This window comes from Trichechus manatus, unplaced genomic scaffold, assembly GCF_000243295.1.
Source record: "Trichechus manatus latirostris isolate Lorelei unplaced genomic scaffold, TriManLat1.0 scaffold00019, whole genome shotgun sequence".
Lineage (NCBI taxonomy): Eukaryota > Metazoa > Chordata > Mammalia > Sirenia > Trichechidae > Trichechus > Trichechus manatus.
This window is the reverse complement of record NW_004443955.1, coordinates 3,335,829-3,355,020: the sequence shown is the minus strand read 5'-3', so window position 1 is coordinate 3,355,020 and position 19,192 is coordinate 3,335,829. Positions and strand designations below refer to the sequence as shown.

At 37.2% G+C, this 19,192-nt stretch overlaps 1 protein-coding gene and 1 pseudogene across 2 annotated transcripts in view; one reads left to right on the top strand and one right to left on the bottom strand.

Annotated features, from left to right (window-relative positions):
- The window catches only part of GABRB3 (gamma-aminobutyric acid type A receptor subunit beta3), a 397,072-nt gene that overhangs the window by 322,856 nt on the left and 55,024 nt on the right, over window positions 1-19,192 (bottom strand). The gene's annotated exons all lie outside the window — the stretch shown is intronic.
- On the top strand, window positions 2,225-3,172 carry LOC105756065 (porimin pseudogene; annotated as a pseudogene).

Genomic DNA, 19,192 nt, shown 5'->3' with positions numbered 1-19,192 from the left:
TGAACTCTCAAGGACAATTCAAAACCAAAAGAATTACAACAGGAAACCAGAGAGGTTAATCTCTATATGACAAAAATGTCAGAACAATAAAAGAGGGAATAAATGGTGTAGGAATAGAACTTTCTAATGGAGCGGAAGGTAAGGCAATACCAAGTAATAAAAGACAGGTTTGAACCTGGGAAGATAAGGGTAAAGTTCAAGGTAACCACAAACAAAGTTAACAAGCCTACTCATCAAAATAAAGAAAAAAAACATAAAGTCTCAGTAAAAACAAAATCTACAAAAACAAAAGAAATGAAAAAAAAATCCACAAACAAAAGGAATTCAGCACAGGATGGTAAGAGGAACAAAGAAATCATCAGCACCACAAAAAAAAGCACTACAAAATGACAGAAATAAACTCACCCCTATCAATAATTACACTGAAAGTAAATGGCCTAAATGCACCCATAAAGAGACAGAGAGTGACAGAATGGATAAAAAAACAGAATCCATCAATATGCTGTCTACAAAAGACACACCACAGAAACAAAGACGTAAATTTATTAAAATTCAAAGGCTGAGAAAAAATACATCAAGCAAAACAGCTACAAAAAAGAGCATCCGTGGCAATACCAATCTCAGATAAAATAAACTTTTAAACAAAATTCACCACAGAAGACAAAGAAGGGCACTATATAGTGATTAAAGGGATGATCCATCATGAAGACATAACCATAATAAACATCTATGCACCCAATGACAGGCCTCCAAAATACATAAAACAAACTCTTACAGCACTGAAAAGAGAAATTGACAGTACCACAATAATAGTAGGAGACTTCAACACACCACTCTCAGTAAAGGACAGAACCTCTTGAAAGAAACTCGACAAAGACACAAAACACCTGAAGGACACAATCAGCCAACTTGACTTCATAGACATATATAGAACAACTCACCTAACAGCTGCAAAGTACACATTCTTTTCCAACACACATGAAATGTTCTCCAGAACACAACACATCTTAGGACACAGAGCAACCTTCAACAAAATTCAAAACATTGAGATAATGCAAAGTATCTTCCCTGACCACAACATCATCAGTGTAGAAACTGACAACAAGAAGAACGAGGGAAAAAAATCAATTACATGGAAAGTGAATAATACCCTGGTAAATACCACTGGGTAATAGAAGAAATAAGAGATGGAATAAAAAAGTTCCTAGATTTAAATGAAAATGAAAACACATCTTACCAATACCTTTGAAACACAGCAAAGGCAGTCCTCAGAGGTCAATTTATAGCAATAGATGCACATATCAAAAAAGAAAAGGACAAAATCAAAACATTAGCTACACTACACAAATGAATAGAAAGATAACAGCAAAAAAGCCCACAGCCACCAGCAGAAAGGAAATAATAAAGATCAGAGCGGAAATAAATGAAATAGAAAAACAATAGGAAGAATCAACAAAACCAAAGTTGGTTCTTTGAAAGGATCAACTAAATCGACTAACTTCTGGCCAAACTGACAAAAGAAAAACAGGAAAGGACACAAACAACCCAAACAAGAAGTGAAATGGGGGATATTACATCAGACCCAACTGAAATAAAAAAGGATCATAACAGAGTATTATGAAAAAACTATACTCCAACAAATTTGAAAACATAGAGGAAATTGACAAATTTCTAGAAACACACTACCTACCCAAACAAACACAAAATGATGTTGAAAATCTGAACAGACCCATAACAAGAGATTGACAGGTAATAAAAAAACTTCCAACAAAAAAAAAGCCCTGGCCCAGATGGCTTCACTGGAGAATTCTACCAAATATTCTGAGAAGAGCTTACACCAGTACTACTCAAACTATTTCAGAACATAGAAAAGGAAGCAACACTTGGAAATCCATTCTTTGAAGTCAGCATAACCCTGATACCAAAAGCAGGCAAAGACATTACAAAAAAATAAAATTACAGACCAATATCTCTCATAAATATAGATGCAAAAATTCTCAACAATAGAATTCAGCATCATCAAAAAAATAATGCACCACGACCAAGTAGGATTCATACCAGGTATGCAAGGATGGTTCAACATTAGAAAATCAACCAACGTAATTCACTACATAAATAGAAGAATCACATGATCATCTCAATGGATGCAGAAAAGGCATTCAACAAAGTCCAGCACCATTCCTGATAAAAACTCTCAATAAAATAGGTATAGAAGTGGCTCCGCATGCGTCTTCCCCTCCAGACCCAGCTCCCGCACCCTATTTGGTCATTCGGGAGCCAGGAGCGGGAGGGAAGTCACGTGCAGCGGAAGGGGACGTGGAGGGGGCACCAGGAGTCTGGAGAAGCCACCCTGTCCCGCCGCCACCTGGGTTCGGGACTCACGCGGCGGCCACGTCCTGCCCTCGGAACAATGAGACTCTGCGCGCTTCTGGGCCGCGCTGCTCCAGGGGGTGGTGCAGGTGCTAGCGCTGCTGGGGACCGCCGTGGACAGCTCAGGGTTAGTGGAGTCTACAAGCCAAAACAATTCTGTGGTTCCACAAAACTCCAGTGCGAATTCATCAGGGAATCCCCTACATGTGCTTTCCAGCCATAAAAACATATTGTCCAACAGCACTGTGAAACTATCAACAACTACAGTGTCCTCAGTCTCAATCAACAGGTCAGTTACCACCTCAAAACCCAAAGTAACATCTCAGATGTCAGCAATTATGACTTCCACCACTGTAAAGCCTGCCCCCAATAGAACAAGTATTTCACAAAGCACATCTCAGATGTTAACATCCACAATGACCACCACCCACAATATTTCAGTGACATCTGTTTCTTCATCAGTAACAACTATTAATTTTAAAGAAAATAAAGGATCAAAATTTGATATTGGTAGCTTTGTTGGTGGTATTGTATTAACACTGGGAGTTCTATCTATTCTTTACATTGGATGCAAAACATTATTCCAGAAGAGGGATTCCATATAGAACCATTGATAAACGTGATGCCATCATTTAAGGAAATCCAAGGACTAAGGAAAGAAGAAAGATTGATGAAGCCCTATCAATTAATTTTGGTTTATTTTTAGCTTAAATATTCTCTTCTTGGAACTTGTAGAAACAGGCCATGCGTATAACGATTCAGTGTATTATATAAATCTGTAAAGAATCCTCTTGATTACTAAAAGTAAAGGGAGTTTGGTGCGGGTTTTTTTAATGAACATTTGGAGCTGGCAAACAATTAATACAATGATAATTTTCACTTTTCACACACATATAGTAAAGACATGCAAGTCCTATCCCATTTTCTTGTGGCATTGGTCATCTAGGGCCAGTATTGGAAGACAGCATTACTTAAAGGCAGGATGACATCTGGGCATACAAATAAGGAGCTTGTCACAGTATTCAGGATTTTGAGTGCTTTTGTTGCTCACACGAAGAACTTCAGTGTTGAGTATATCCTAGTTGCTAATGTCACACAGCAGAAATTATACAATTGAGTAAACCAGGTCCTAAATGTAATTTTAGTTTAAGTGTCTCTTCAAAAAGCATCATTTCATGTGTTTTAAAGTGTACTAGTTGGTTTGGAAATGTAACACACATCTTAAAAAAAATCTTCAAATTAAACCAGAAACAATACCTGGCTTAGCCATGTTAGAGATCCACTGGAGCACTGGAGAGATGGTATTTTTATTAACTTCTTTTGAACTTTCAATGTAAGTTGATATAAATTTCTCTTTGGCTTATTGCTGTAAAATTTCAATAAATTGTAATGTTTAACATGACAGTGTTTTAAAGACTTAGTTGCTAGTGTTAAGTAATCCTGGCATTATAGGAAAGAACTCCTAGAAGGTAGAATATTTGCTATTGTCAAGAATGTTGTCGCCACTGGAAATTGCTTTTATTTCACATTCATTTGTTAATTTTAATTTTTTATTTAGTGAATATTTTTAAGAGGTGTAGAGCTGCTTTCAATATTTAGAACTGTCTAATGGAGTATAAACACAACTTAAAAAAAAAGTCTTTTATAGTTCGCAAAACAACATTTAACTCTATATAGTTGAAACTATAGATTAATGCTGTGTTTATCAAGCCAGGGATTATGGGGTCCGCCGCAGACTACTAAAAGCTTCAGGATGAAAATGTAGCTTTTTCATGCAGTGTCAATTTTACTTAAAGATTTGGGGAAAAGGCATTTTTATACTAAAACAAACAAAAATGTATTTTGGAATAAATTCTTAATGATGTTTTAAAAGAGGAATTTTTAAGACAGGGAATTTCCTACTTCCTTCTTTGGGCATTCCCCCAGACTATTCCTCTTCCTCTGCTGAAGGGGAGGAGAAAAAGCACAGTATTGCACGGGCATCAGCATTAGCCAATGTATTCTGGAGTGTTTTCAGTTTTACAGTTTATATCCCAGCACTTAAAAGTCAGGGTCAGGTTTTGACAAAAGAGGTCTTTAGTTACACTAAATAGTAAGATAGAACCCCTATCTTAGATCGCCAAAGTAAAGTGCACCAATACCTGATAGCCTAAAAATAAGCTAAGATGTCCTAATGAACATACACTTGCATTTAATAGGGATAAAATATAACTTTTGTGATCAGCTTGAATTTGCAGAGAATGCCAGATTATCAAGAATTTGGACATAAAAGGATCATTTTTATTCGCTGTGCATTATGGCCAATTGATGTGATCAATATGGATGATAAATATTATCCAAAATATGGATAAGATCTATGTAGTGCATGCAGTATAGCAGAAATTGTATGAAACACGTGTTTAGATTAGTTTGAAAAGAGATGTGGGATCATAGGTTCAGTTGCAGGTTACTAACTTGGCCCTAAACTGGTCATTCAGTCACTGCTTTCATTTCTCTGCAAATATAGTTAAGACATATTTTATAGTAATAGGGGCCTTTTAAATCTACCTTTTTTCTAACTAAAAAAAACCTTCGTTTTATCTCCTGCGTCCTTGATATTTCAGTACTTCAAGTCAGTTAGAACTTTGTGGACAAGCCAGAAGTTTTTCTTGAATATTTGTTTCTTTAAGCACTTTGAAGATGTAAGACCACTTTTTAAGTACTAAATGTCCATTGTTTGCCTTGTAGGTTTCCTCAGTTTTGGTTTGAAATAATTTAGTTATGTCTTTTCTCTGTATAGAAATACTAGCATTTGTTAATTTTAAATACTAGTACTTCCAATGCAGTCAGTTTTTTGTTATCTGCAAAAAAGAAGGAAACAATGATATAAAACAGTTATTTCGCTTTGGAACACATTTCTTAAGCATAGATTTATCTTCCTGGTTATGTTTACTTTAACAAATTTTTTAATTTGTTTGTACTTCTCAAGAATGTATTTACTTAAAAATAAAAGCAATCCCAATGTATGTCTAAATATTAGGCAGAAACCAATCTCAGATTTTAAAATTTCCTTGGATAATCCATAAAATGAGTTCAAACACAAATGAGAGTTGGCAGTATATTAGTGATAATTTTGTAATTATTGGGAAAAAATTTTAAAGCAAATTCCTGTTACATTTTTTTCTTATAGTGACCAACTTTGGTATTTCATTGTTACTGAGATCTATTTTTAGAATAAAATTTTGTTCTCCATCTAAAAAAAAAAGAAAATAAGTATAGAAGGGAAATTTCTGAACATAATAAAGGGCATCCATGCAAAACCAACGGCCAAAATCATTCTTAATGCAGAGAGGCTGAAAACATTCCCCTTGATAACAGGAACAAGACAAGAATGCCCTTTATTACCACTCCTACTTAACATTGTGCTGGAAGTCCTAGCTAGAGCAATAAGGCAAGAAAAAGAAATAAAGGGCATCCAAACTGGTAATGAAGAAGTTAAATTGTCCCTATTTGCAGATGATATGATACTGTACATAGCAAACCCAAAAGACTTCACGAGAAAACTACTAGTACTAACAGAAAGATTCAGCAGAGTAGCAAGATACAAGATAAACATACAAAAATCAGTTGGATTCCTATACACCAGTAAACAGAGTGATGAAAATGAAATCAGGAAAACAATACCATTTATAATCGCCCCTAAAAAAAAAATACTTAGGAATAAATCTAACCAGAGATGTTAAAGATCTGTAGGAAGAAAACTACAAAAACCTACTGCAAGAAACCAAAAGAGATCTACATAAATGGGAAAAGATTCCATGCTTATGGATAGGTAGACTCCACATTGTGAAAATGAAAATTCTACCCAAAGCGATTTACAAATACAATGCAATCCCAATCTAAATACCAACAACATTCTTTAAGAGATGGAAAAACTAATTAACTTTATACGGAAAGGGAAGAAGCCCTGGATAAGTAAAGCACTACTGAAAAAGAAAAATAAAGTAGGAAGACTCATACTACCTGACCTCAGAACCTACTATACAGCTACAGTTGTCAAAACAGCCTGGTACTGGTACAATGACAGATACATGGACCAATGCAACAGAATTGAGAACCCAGATGTAAATCCATCTACCTATAGTGACCAGATCTTCAACAAGGGCCCAAAGTCCAGTCAAATCAGGGAAAGACAGTCTCTTTAACAAATGATGCTGGCAAAACTGGATGTCCATCTGTAAAAAAATGAAAACAGGACCCATACCTCACACCATGTACAAAAACTAATTCAAAATGGATCAAAGGCCTAAATATAAAGCCAATAACGATAAAGTTCATAGAAGAAAAAATAGGATCAACACTAGAGGCCCTAATACATGGCATTAACAGGATAAAAACCATAACCAATGACACACAATTCCAGAAGATAAGCTACATAACTGGGATCTTCTAAAAATTAAACGCTTACGCTCATCAAAAGACTTCACCAAAAGAGTAAAAAGAGAACCTACAGACTGGGAAAAAAATTTGTCTATTACAAATCAGAAAAAGGTCTAATCTCTAAAATCCACAAGAAAATTCAACCCCTCTACAACAAAAAGACAAATAATCCAATTGAAAAATGGACAAAGACAATGAATGGACACTTCACCAAAGAAGACATTCAAGAGGCCAACAGACACATGAGGAAATGCGTGCAATCACCAGCCATTAGAGAAATGCAAATCAAAACCACAATGAGGTACCATCTCACCCCGGTATTACTGACACAAAACAGAAAATAACAAATGTTGGAGAGGCTGCAGGGGGATCAGAACTCTTATGCACTGCTGGTGGGAATGCAAAATCATACAACCATTTTGGTAAACGATATGGCACTTCCTTAGAAAGCTAGAAATAGAAATACCATATGATCCAGCAATCCCACTCCTAGGAAAATTCCTAGAGAAATAAGAGCCATCACATGAATAGACATACACACACCTATGTTCATTGCAGCATTGTTCACAATAGCAAAAAGATGAAAACAACCTAGATGCCCATCAACAGATGAAAGGACAAACTATGGTACGTACACACAATGGAGTGTTATGCAATGATAAAGAACATTGATGAATCTGTGAAGCATCTCATAACATGGATGAATCTGGAGGGCATTATGCTGAGTGAAATAAGTCAATCAGAAAAGGACAAATATTGTATGAGACCACTACTGTAAAAACTCATGAAAAGGTTTACACAGAAAAAGAAACAATCTTTGACGGTTATGAGGGAGAGGAGGGGTGGGGAGGGAAAAACACAAAATAGACAATAGATAAGTAGTAATTTTGGTGAAGGGTAAGACAGTGCACAATACTGAGGAAGCCAGCACAACTTGTACAAGGCAAGGTTATGGAAGCTCCAGAGACACATCCAAACTCCCTAAGGGACGGAATTGCTGGGCTGAGGGCTGTGGGAACCATGGTCTCAGGGAACATCTAGCTCAGTTGGCATAACATAGTTTATAAAGAAAATATTCTACATTCTACTTTGGTGAGTAGTGTCTGGGGTCTTAAAAGCGGCCATCTAAAATACTTCGCTGGTCTCACCCCTTCGGGAGCAAGGAAGAACGAAGAAAACTAAAGCTAAAAGGAGAATATCAGTCCAAAGGACTAATGGACCACATCGACCATGGCATCCACCAGACTGAGTCCAGCACAACTAGATGGTGCCTGGCTACTACCACTGACTGCTCTGACAGGGATCACAATAGAGGTTCCTGGACAGAGCTGGAAAAAATGTAGAACAACATTCTAACTAACAAAAAAAGAGCAAACTCACTGGCCTGACAGAGACTGGAGAAACAACAAAAGTATAGTCCCTGGACACCAGTTTAACTCAGTAATGAAATCACTCCTAGGTTCACCCTTCAACCCCATAAAACCAAATGAGACTAAAGGGGCACAACAGCCCAGGGACAAGGACTAGAAGGGAGGAGGGGACAGGAAATCTGGTAATAGGGAACGCAAGGTTGAGAAGGGAGAGTGCTGACATGTTGTGGGGTTGTTAACAAATGTCATAAAACAATATGTGTAGTAACTGTTGAATGAGAAACTGGTTTATTCTGTAAACCTTCATCTAAAGTACAATGATAAAAAAAAAAGACACAAAAATTATATTCCTATTGTGACCCTAATACTCCCCAGCATGTTTTCTCCTTTTCAAAATGGGCAATTAAGAGCTTGACGTAACTAACGCCATGATGAACCTATACGTTTCTTTTTTTTTTTTTTTTCCTTCTTTACCTTCTCCCTTTTCCCACACCTTTGTTAATGGCTTTGTTTTGCGCATACCTTTGTTAATGACTTTGTTTTATACCTTAGGATCCCCAACAGGAAGATTAGAGCCCAGAGGTCAGATAAGGAAATGTTGGGTTCCTTATCTCTTTAGTAAAAATCATATATAAGCTCTAATGTAAAAATGCCTTTTGGGACTCCCCAAGGACAGCATGCATCATTGTTGGGTCCTCGATGGTGTACACTTCCGGAATTAAAACTTTCTCTCTCTTTCCGACTTGGAGTACGTTTTATTAGCTCATCTGCTCCAGTAAACGGACCCTATTTGAGTAACACTGTTATTCATGCTGTTTTGCAAATATTTACAGATAACATCATGTGTATTTATACATCTCATTCTTTTGAATGGTTTCACAGTATCCACATGTCTGAAAGTATCCAAGTATTAAACCAGCTTCCCCTACTGATGGGCATTTAGTTACATACCAGTTTCTCACTATTCTAAACAATTGTGCAATTAACATCTTTGTAACAATTGTGTAAATGTCTCCAGAGCTAAATTCTCACAATGGCATTTCTGGGTTCACAGTTTTTAAAATGTAGCATATCCTACCAAATTGCTCCAGAAAAAAAGTGCACCCACATGTACCCTTGTAAGTCATGTTTCTGAAACATGCTTCCCCATAGCTTTTATAATGATAGATGGGTAGTGAATTACTATTATTGTTTCATTTGTGTTTCTCTAGGGCATTCTAATATTGGCTGCCTCTCCGTTGTCCCTATCCACATCTGTGTCTCTCCTGTACCTTGCCTGATGTGTCCTGTCACAGGACCACTGTCATCTTCTGAAACTAGGAATCCTTTCACTGCAATGGATATTTCCTCCTTACCAGGCATCATGTCCAAAGTTCCCCAATTTTTAGTTACAACTCTGTTATAATAGCCTTTGCCATATGAAAGTTTAAAAATCTTTCAATTTTTTTCATTACTGTATCTGGTCTTGGTGTATTGCTAAGAAACAATCTTTTCTACCTAGGGTTATAACATATATTAAGATATAGCCCACAGTCTCCTCTATTTTCTCCAAAGTCCTTTTTAAATTGTGTAAAGTCTTTGCTCCATTAGGAAGATATTTTATCCATGGCATGAGGTAGAAAACTGAGTGCCTAATATTTTCACTCAAAACCTCTTTGTTGCTGATTTGAAACATCATTTTTATTACCTGTCTAAACTCCCAGGTTTGAATATGTCTGCTGCTGGACTTTCTCTTCTCTTCCATTGATTTACTGGATAATTTCTGCTGTGATTTACCTGCTCTTGTTGTATAATACTTTTTATAAACTGATAAGGAAAGTTCCCATAACTAATCTTCTCCCAAACTGTTACTGTTATTCTCACCCATTTAGTCATCATGTGGACTTTATCTATTTATCAAATTCTTGCAAACAGGATTTCATTTGGAATTTTATCTTAGTTACGTATTAATTTGGAAATAACTAACATCTATACAACATAAAGCTTCCCATCACACCTTTACATTACTGTTGAACTTTATTTTCTTCATGAAAATGGTCCACATAAAGTGGATAATATTATTTCTTACCCACATGCTCCCATAGCCCCTACTCAATGCTTTTTTTTTTTTCCTTACCCCAAAAAGCACTCAGTTGTAGAATAGAAAAATTCCACGTTGTGGATGAATCCTGGTTCAAAGCTATGTAGCTCTGAGCAACCTGCTTAATCTCTTTGAGTTTCAGTTTCCCTCTAAGGCAGATTGCTGTTAGTATTTAATTGTATAATCTTTTTTTTTTTCCTCTTATAATAGTAGCTACTCAATTATTTGTATCTTTTTCTATAAATGCTTCCCAATTCAGAATGATGCCATCATAAAACTAGATATTCTCACAAAGATCTCATTCAATCAATAAACATTCTATACCAGAGCAAAAAAAATACAAAATCATGGGGAAAATGAACACTGTGTATTAGTTTTTCTGTTTCTTTTATTACAGAGTAAAATACAACATGACAGCTGTAGTAGGAAAGGGCCATTTTCTGGCATCACAGTGACTCTTCTCCCCAGCTGCCAATTCACTCCCCCTTATGATCAATTACCTTGCACCATTTTCATTTTTACCATCTTAACAAGCAACTGACTAAAAGATGTGATTAGATGGATCACCAGAGATTAATAAACACACAAGGAAATATCAACAGCTATTGGTACGCACTGAACACTCATCTCAAAGAAGGTAAAAGCACATCTCAGGTTTTTTTTTTTTTTCCTTGTGCATTATTTTATTTAATCTTCATAACAACCTTGTGAAGTAGGTACAATTATTCCCTATTTACAGGTGAGGAAAGAGATACAGGTTCAGTAATTTGTTCAAGATCACACAGCTCTTAATTCTAGCTCTAGAGTCCATACCTTTAAGCACTTCACCGATGGTTATCTAAATTTACTGCACATTGAATTCCACATTTCAGGTTTTGCTGACAAAAATTCCCTTCCCAGCTCTCCGCACTAAGTAGAAAGAAGAATATGCTTACAGATGCGGAAAGTAAGGGGGAAAAATGAAGCCAGTCACCAAAAATAAAGTTCTATGAAAGTAGCTCCCTTTCCTTTGTGCTCCAGACTATGTCTCCCATGAAAAACAAAGACAAAATAGAACAACAAGAAAGCTCAATACAATCTGAAGAGAAAGAATTTTACACAGGGTGAGGTTTTCTGACAATGTATATAAAAAGAACGCAATCTACATGCTCTTATCTATGCAATTTAGTACAGGCCAGGGCCCAGCAACTGAGTAATTGGATTTGATAGAAACATCAAGGATGAGAACTCTCAGATATTTACTTTGAAAATTAGATATGCAGCATGGACATTTAGCTACTTTCCTAATTCTATTTCTTCTTTTTGGAAATTTTATGTTTTGTTTAAACTATACTTCATCACTGAAATAAACATACTAATCAACTACAGTGAAAATAATTATTTCAACTAATTAACAATAACAGAAACTTTGAATACAACATGAATAACCGTTATCAAACTCATAAAGTTGAAAATTATATTTTCATTTTTCAAATTATATTCTCAAAAATGTTTTCATTTGTTGAGAGAGAGAGACAGTGTGCACATGAGCAAGTGAGCAAGCAAGCCCTGGTGGCGAAATGGTTAAGTGATTGGCTGCTAACCGAAAGGTCGCTGGTCCAAACCCACCAGCAGCTCCACATGAAAAAAGACTTGGTGATCTTCTCCCATAAAGATGATAGCCTAGGAAACCCTCTGGAGGCAGTTCTACTCTGTCACATGGGGTTGCTATGAGTGGGAATTGACTTGACAGCACTCAACAACAATATGCATATTTGTATATGTATATGTGTGTGTGTGTGTATAATATCCAACCAAAACAAACCTATTGCCATCGAGTTGATTCTGATGCATAATGACCCTACAGGAATGTGTGCCCAATCCTCAGACTCCCCCACCTGCACCATCCCCAATATCTGCTTGGAAACATCTATCAGTCCTTGAAGAACCAGCACCTATTGTCCATCATGGTACTCAGTCCCTGATGCAGCCAAGGTGAGCAGGCCATTTTTACTCTAGTGGGGTCGCAGCGCCCAATGTAGTCTACTGCACCGTTCTCAGTTTATCTGAGTGTGTGCTCATTCGTGTGCCCACACCAGACTGCCATTCAGAGTGGGACCTGGCACACAGCAGGGTTGCGGGTGGGGTGGTGGCCCTGGAGCTCCAGATGTGGTATGATGGGGGTGGAGATATCGGAACTGACTGTGGGGAGATCATGTCCTGGGCAAGTTGACTAAAAACTGGGGAGTCCCTGGGTAATGCAAAGGGTTTGTGTGCTCAACTACTAACCTAAAAAAACAGGCCTGGTGACATAATGGCTAAGCATTCAGCTACAAACCAAAAGGTTGGGGGTTCGAACCCACCAGCAATTCCGTGGAAGAAAAGACCTGGCAATCTGCTCCCATAAAGATTACAGCCTAGGAAACCCTATAGGGCAGTTCTACCCTGTCATATAGGGTCACTATGAGGCAAAATTCACCGGATGGCACACAACAAGAACTAACCTAAAGGCTGGAGTTCTGAACCTCCCTAGTTGTGCCACAGAACAGTAGCCAAGAAAAATCTGTTGCTATCAAGTCGATTTCAACTTATAGCAACCCTATAGGACAGGACAGAACTGCTCCATACGGTCTCCAAGTAGTAGCTGGGGGATTCGAACCGTCAATCTTTTAGTTAGCAGTGAGCTCTTAACCACTGTGCGACGAGGGCTTAATAATATGTATAGTATTATTGTTGCTAGGTGCCACTGAGTCGGTTCTGACTCATAGCGACCCTATGTACAACAGAAAGAAACACTGCCCAAAGTCCTGAATCATTCTCATGATCCTTCCTATGCTTGAGCCCATTGTTGCAGGTACTGTGTCAATCTATCTCGTAAAGGATCTTCCTCTTTTTCATTGACCCTCTACTTTACCAACAATGATATCCTTCTCCAGGGACTAATCCCTCCTGATAACATGTCCAAAGTATGTGAGACATAATCCCGCCATCCTCACTTCTAAGAAGCATTCTGACTGTACCTCCTCCAAGACAGATTTAGTCATTCTTTTGGCAGTCCATGGTATATTCAATATTCTTCACCAATACCATAATTCAAAGGCATCATTCATCTTCAGTCTTCTTTATTCTTTGCCCAGCATTCCCATGCATATGAGGCAACTGAAAAAATATTGGCTGGGATCAGACATACCTTAGTCCTTAAAGTGACATCTTTGCTTTTTTAACACATTCAAGAGATCTTTTTCAGCAGATTTGTTCAATGCAATGTGTCATTTTGTTTCTTGACTGCTGCTTCCATGGGTATTGATTGTGGATCCAAGTAAAATGAAATCCTTGACAACTTCGAACTTTTCTCCATTTATCATGATGTTGTTTATTGGTCCAGTTGTGAGGATATTTGTTTTCTTTATGTTGAGGTGTCATCCACAGTGAAGGCCTTTGATCTTTATCAGTAAGTGTTTCAAGTCCTTTTCACTTTCAGCAAGCAAGGTTGTGTCATCTGTATAACGCAAGTTGTTAATGAGTCTTCCTCCAATCCTGATGCCCAGTTTTGCTTCATATAGTCCAGCTTCTTGGATTGTTGCTCAGCATACAGATTGAATAAGTATGGTGAAAGGATACAACCCTGACACACATCTTTCCTGACTTTAGACCACACAGTATCTACTTGTTGTGTTCGAACGACTGCCTCTTGATCTATCTACAGGTTCCTCATGTGGACAGTTAAGTGTTCTGGAATTCCAGTTCTTTGCAATGTTTTCCATAATTTGTTATGATCTACACAGTCGAATGCCTTTGCATAGTCAATAAAACACAGGTAAACATCTTTCTGCTATTCTCTGCTTTCAGCCAGGATCCATCTCACATCAGCAATGATATCTCTGTTTCCATGCCCTCTTCTGAATCCAGTTTGAATTTCTGGCAATACCCTGTTGATGTACTGCTACAACTGCTTTTGAATGATCTTTAGCAAAATTTTAATTGCATGTGATATTAATGATATTGTTCAATAATTTCCACATTCTTTTGGACCACCTTTCTTTGGAATAGGCATAAATATGGATCTCTTCCAGTCGGTTGGCCAGGTAGCTTTCTGCCAAATTTTTTGGCATACACGAGTGAGCATGTCCAGCACTGCATCTGTTTGTTGAAACATCTCAACTGGTATTCCATCAATTCCTGGAGGCTTGTTTTTTGCCAATGCCTTCAGTGCAGCTTGGACTTCTTCCTTTAGTACCATCGATTCCTGATCATATGTTACCTCCTGAAATGGTTGAACATCCACTGATTCTTTTTGGTATAGTGACTCTATATATTCCTTCCATCTTCTTTTGATGATTCCTGCATCGTAAATTATTTTGCACATGGAATCCTTTGCTATTGCAACTCAAGGCTTGAATGTTTTTTTTTCAGTTCTTTCAGCTTGAGGAATGCTGAGTGTTTTCTTCCCTTTTGGTTTTCTAACTCCAGGTCTTTGCACGTGTCATTATAATACTTTGTCTTCTTAAGTCGCCCTTTCAAATCTTATGTTCAGTTCTTTTACCTCATCATTTCTTCTATTCACTTTAGCTACTCAATGTTCAAGAGCAAGTTTCGCAGCCCTCATGCGTCTGTCAGTTTGTTGTACTGTGGGGGCTTGCATGTTGCTGTAGTACTGAAAGCTATGTCACCAGTATTCAAATACCAGCAGGGTCACCCGTGGTGGACAGGTTTCATCTGAGCTTCCAGATTAAGACAGACTAGGAAGAAGGACCTGGTGGTCTATTTCTAAAAAAAAATTATGTAGTGAAAACCTTATGAATAGCAGCAGAACACTGTTTGGTATAGTGCCAGAAGATGAGCCCCTAAAGTTGGAAGGCACTCAAAATATGACTGAGAAAGAGCTGCCTTCTCAAAGTAGAGTCAACCTTAATGACTTGGATGGAGTCAAGCTTTCGGAACCTTCATTTGATAATGTGGCATGACTCAAAACAAGAAGAAACAGCTGAAAATATCAATTAATAATCCCAACGTGGAATGTATGAAGTATGAATCTAGGAAAATTGAGATTGTCAAAAATGAAAGGGAACACATAAACATCGACATCCTAGGCATTAGTGAGCTGAAATGTACTGGTATTGGGCATTTTGACTCAGACAAATGTATGGTCTACTATGCCAGGAATGACAAATTGAAGAGGAATGGCATTGAATTCATCTTCAAAAAGAACATTTCAAGATCTATCCTGAAGTGCAAAACTGTCAAGATAGAAGGATAATATCCATACGCCTTCAAGGAAGACCAGTTAATATGACTATTATTCAAATTTATGCACCAATCACTAAGGCAAAGACGAAGAAATTGAAGATTTTTATCAACTTCTGCAGTCTGAAATTGATTAAATACGCAATCAGGATGCAGTGATAATTACTGCTGATTGGGAATGCGAAAGTTGGAAACAAAGGAGGAGGATCAGTAGGTGGCGAATGTGGCCTGGGGGAAAGAAATGATGCTGGAGAGTGCATGACAGAATTTTGCAAGACCAATGACTTCTTCATTGCAAATACCTTTTTTCAACAATATAAACAGTAACTATACATATGGATCTCACCAGATGGAATACACAGGAAACAAATCAACTACTTCTGGAAAATCTCAATATCATCAGTCGGAACAAGGCCAGGGGCCGACTGTTGAACAGACCATTAATTGCTCATGTGCAAGTTCAGGCTGATGCTGAAAACAATTAGAACAAGTCCACAAGGCCACCAGCCACTCCACAGGAGAAAGATGTGGCAGTGGGCTTCCATAAAAGCCCACTGTCTTGGAAACCCTATGGGGCAGTTCTACTCTGTCCCTTAGGGTCACTATGAATGGGAATTGACTCAATGGCAATGGGTTTGGTATAGTACAATATCAAAACCAGGAAACTGACATGGATACAATCCACAGAGCTTATTCAGAATTCACCAGTTTTACATACACTTATTTGTATATGTGTATGGGGAGGGGCGGGGTTATAGTTGTATGCAGTTATATCACTAATATAGATTTGTGCAACCACAATCAAGATTCAGAACAAGGCTTCCTCATGCTACCCCTTTATAAGCACACCCCCCAACCTTGCTACATCTCTAACCACTGACAACCACTAATCTGTCCTCTGTCTCTATACTTTTATTTTTCAAAATTCTTTTATAATGGTGTTATGGATTGAATTGTATCCTCAAAAAGTGTGTGTCAACTTGGCAAGGCCATGATTCCCAGTATTGTGTGGCTGTCCACCATTTTGTCATCTGATGTGATTTTCCTATGTGTTGTAAATTTTACCTCTATGATGTTAATAAGCTGGGATTATCGACAGTTATGTTAATGAGGCAGAACTCAATCTACTTGATTAGGTTGTGTTTTAAGCCAATCTCTTTTGAGATATAAAAGAGAGACGTGAGCAGAGAATCAGGAGGGACGTCATACCACCAAGAAAGTAGTGCCAGGAGCAAAGCATGTCCTTTGGACCCGGGGTCCCTGTGCTGACAAGCTCCTAGACCAGGGGAAGATTGATGACTAGAACCTTCTTCCAGGGCCAACAGAGAGAGAATGCCTTCCCCTGGAGCTGGCACTCTGAATTTGGACGTCTAGCCTCCTAGACTGTGAAAGAATAAACTTCTGTTTGATAAAGCCACCCACTTGTGATTTTTCTGTTATAGCATCACTAGATAACTAAGTCCTTAAGCAGTGTTATCTCACTGAGGTTATAATATGTAATTCCCTAATGACATATGATTTTAAATATCTTTAATGTTCTTGTTTATTCATATCTTTTGCCCATTTTCTAATTGGACTGTTTTGTTGTTTTTGAATTTTGAGAGCCCTCTGTCAGATATTTGGTTTGAAAAGATTTTCTCTGAGTATGTAGCTTGTCTTTTCATCTTCTTCCGTCTTTTACAGAGCAAATGTTTTTCATTTTTATGGGGTCCAACTTATAAATTTTTCCTTTTATGAATCATTGTTTCAGTGTCAAATCTAAGAACTCTCCCAAACTCCAAAGACTTTCTCCTATGTCTTTTTCTAAAGTTTTATTTTACATTTAACTCGTGATTCATTTTGTGTTAATTTTGTATAACTTTGAGGTTTAGGTCAAAGTCCATTTGCTCCAGTACCATTGTTGAAAAGGCTATCTTCCTCCACTGAATTGCTTTTGAACCTTTATTAAATATTAGCAAGGCATGTTTGTGTGGATTTATTTCTGAATATACTCTTCTGTTTCATTGATCTAAATATTCATCCTTTCACAAATGCCACCGTCTTGATTCCTGTAATTATATAATAAGCCTTAACATTGTGTGGGGTGATTCCTCCTACTGTTTTCTTCTATTCCAAGTGTATTTTAGTTATTCTAAGTCTTGTGCCTTTCCATATAGATGTTAGAATAAGCTTGTTTATATCTATAAGAAATCTTACTGGGATTTTGATAGAAATTGCATTAAACCTATAGATCAATTTGAAGAGAATTGATGTCTTAATACATTGAGTCTTTCAGTTCATGAAAATCCCACTTATTAAGACTTCTTTGATTTCTTCCATCAGCATTTTATTATTTTCAGTATACAGATCCTATACATGTTTTTTTTTTACGTTTATACCTAAATATTTCATTTTCTTGGAGTGATTATGAACGGTGTTTTTAATTTCAATTTCCACATGTTTGTTGTTAGTTTATATTTATGTGATTGATTTTTTGTGTTGAACTTATATCTTGCAACCTTGCTGAACTCACTTATTAGTTCTAGGATTTTAATGTCAATTCCTAGGGATTTTTACATAGACGATCATGTCATATGGAAATAGGGACAATTTTATTTTTTCTTTTCCAATCTGTATGCCTTTTATCTACATTTCTTGCTTTATTAAAATGGTTAGAATAAGAGTTGTGAGAGCAGATATTCTTACCTTGTTACCAGTCTTAGAGGGGAAGCATCTGGCTGTTCACCATTAAGTATGATGTTTGCTGTAGGTTTTTTGTAGATTTTCATATTAATTTGATGACATTTTCCTCTACTCCTAGTTTGCTCAGAATGTTTATCAGGAATAGGTGTTGTATTTTTCAATTTCTTTTTCATCATCAACTGATATATAATGATTTTTTTCTTCTTTAGCCTACTGACATGGTGGATTACATTGATTGATTTTTGATTACTGAACCATCCTTACATACCTGGAATAAATCACACTTGGTCACGGTATATAATCCTTTTATACATTGGGGGATTTGATTTGAAAGTTTTTTGTTCAAGTATTTTGTTGCAAGGTTCTTGAGAGATTTTGGTCTCTGTTGTTGTCTTTGTTGTTAGGTGCCGTCCAGTCTGTTCTGACTCATAGCAACCCTATGTACAACAGAACGAAACACTGCCCTATCCTGTGCCATCCTCACAATCATTATGCTTGAGCCCATTATTGCAGCTACTATGTCAATCCATCTCACTGAGGGTCTTCCTCTTTTTCACTGACCCTCTACTTTACCAAGCATGGTGTCCTTCTCCAGGGACTGGTCCCTCCTGATAATTTGTCCGAAGTATGTGAGACATAGTCTCGTCATCTGTGCTTCTAAGGAGCATTCTAGCTGTACTTCTTCCAAGACAGATTTGTTCATTCTTTTGCCAGGCCATGGTATATTCTTCATGAACACCACAATTCAAAGATGTCAATTCTTCTTCAGTCTTCCTTATTTATCATCCAGCTTTCATGTGCATGTGAGGTGACTGAAAACACCATGGCTTGGATCAGGCGCACCTTAGTCCTTAAAGTGACATCTTTGCTTTTTAACACTTTAAAGAGGTCTTTTGCAATAGACTTGCTCAATGCAATGTATCTTTTGATTTCTTGACTGCCGCTTCCATGGGTGTTGATTGTGGATCCATGTAAAATGAAATCCTTGACAATTTCAATCTTTTCTCCATTTATCATGATGTTGCTTATTGGTCCAGTTGTGAGGATT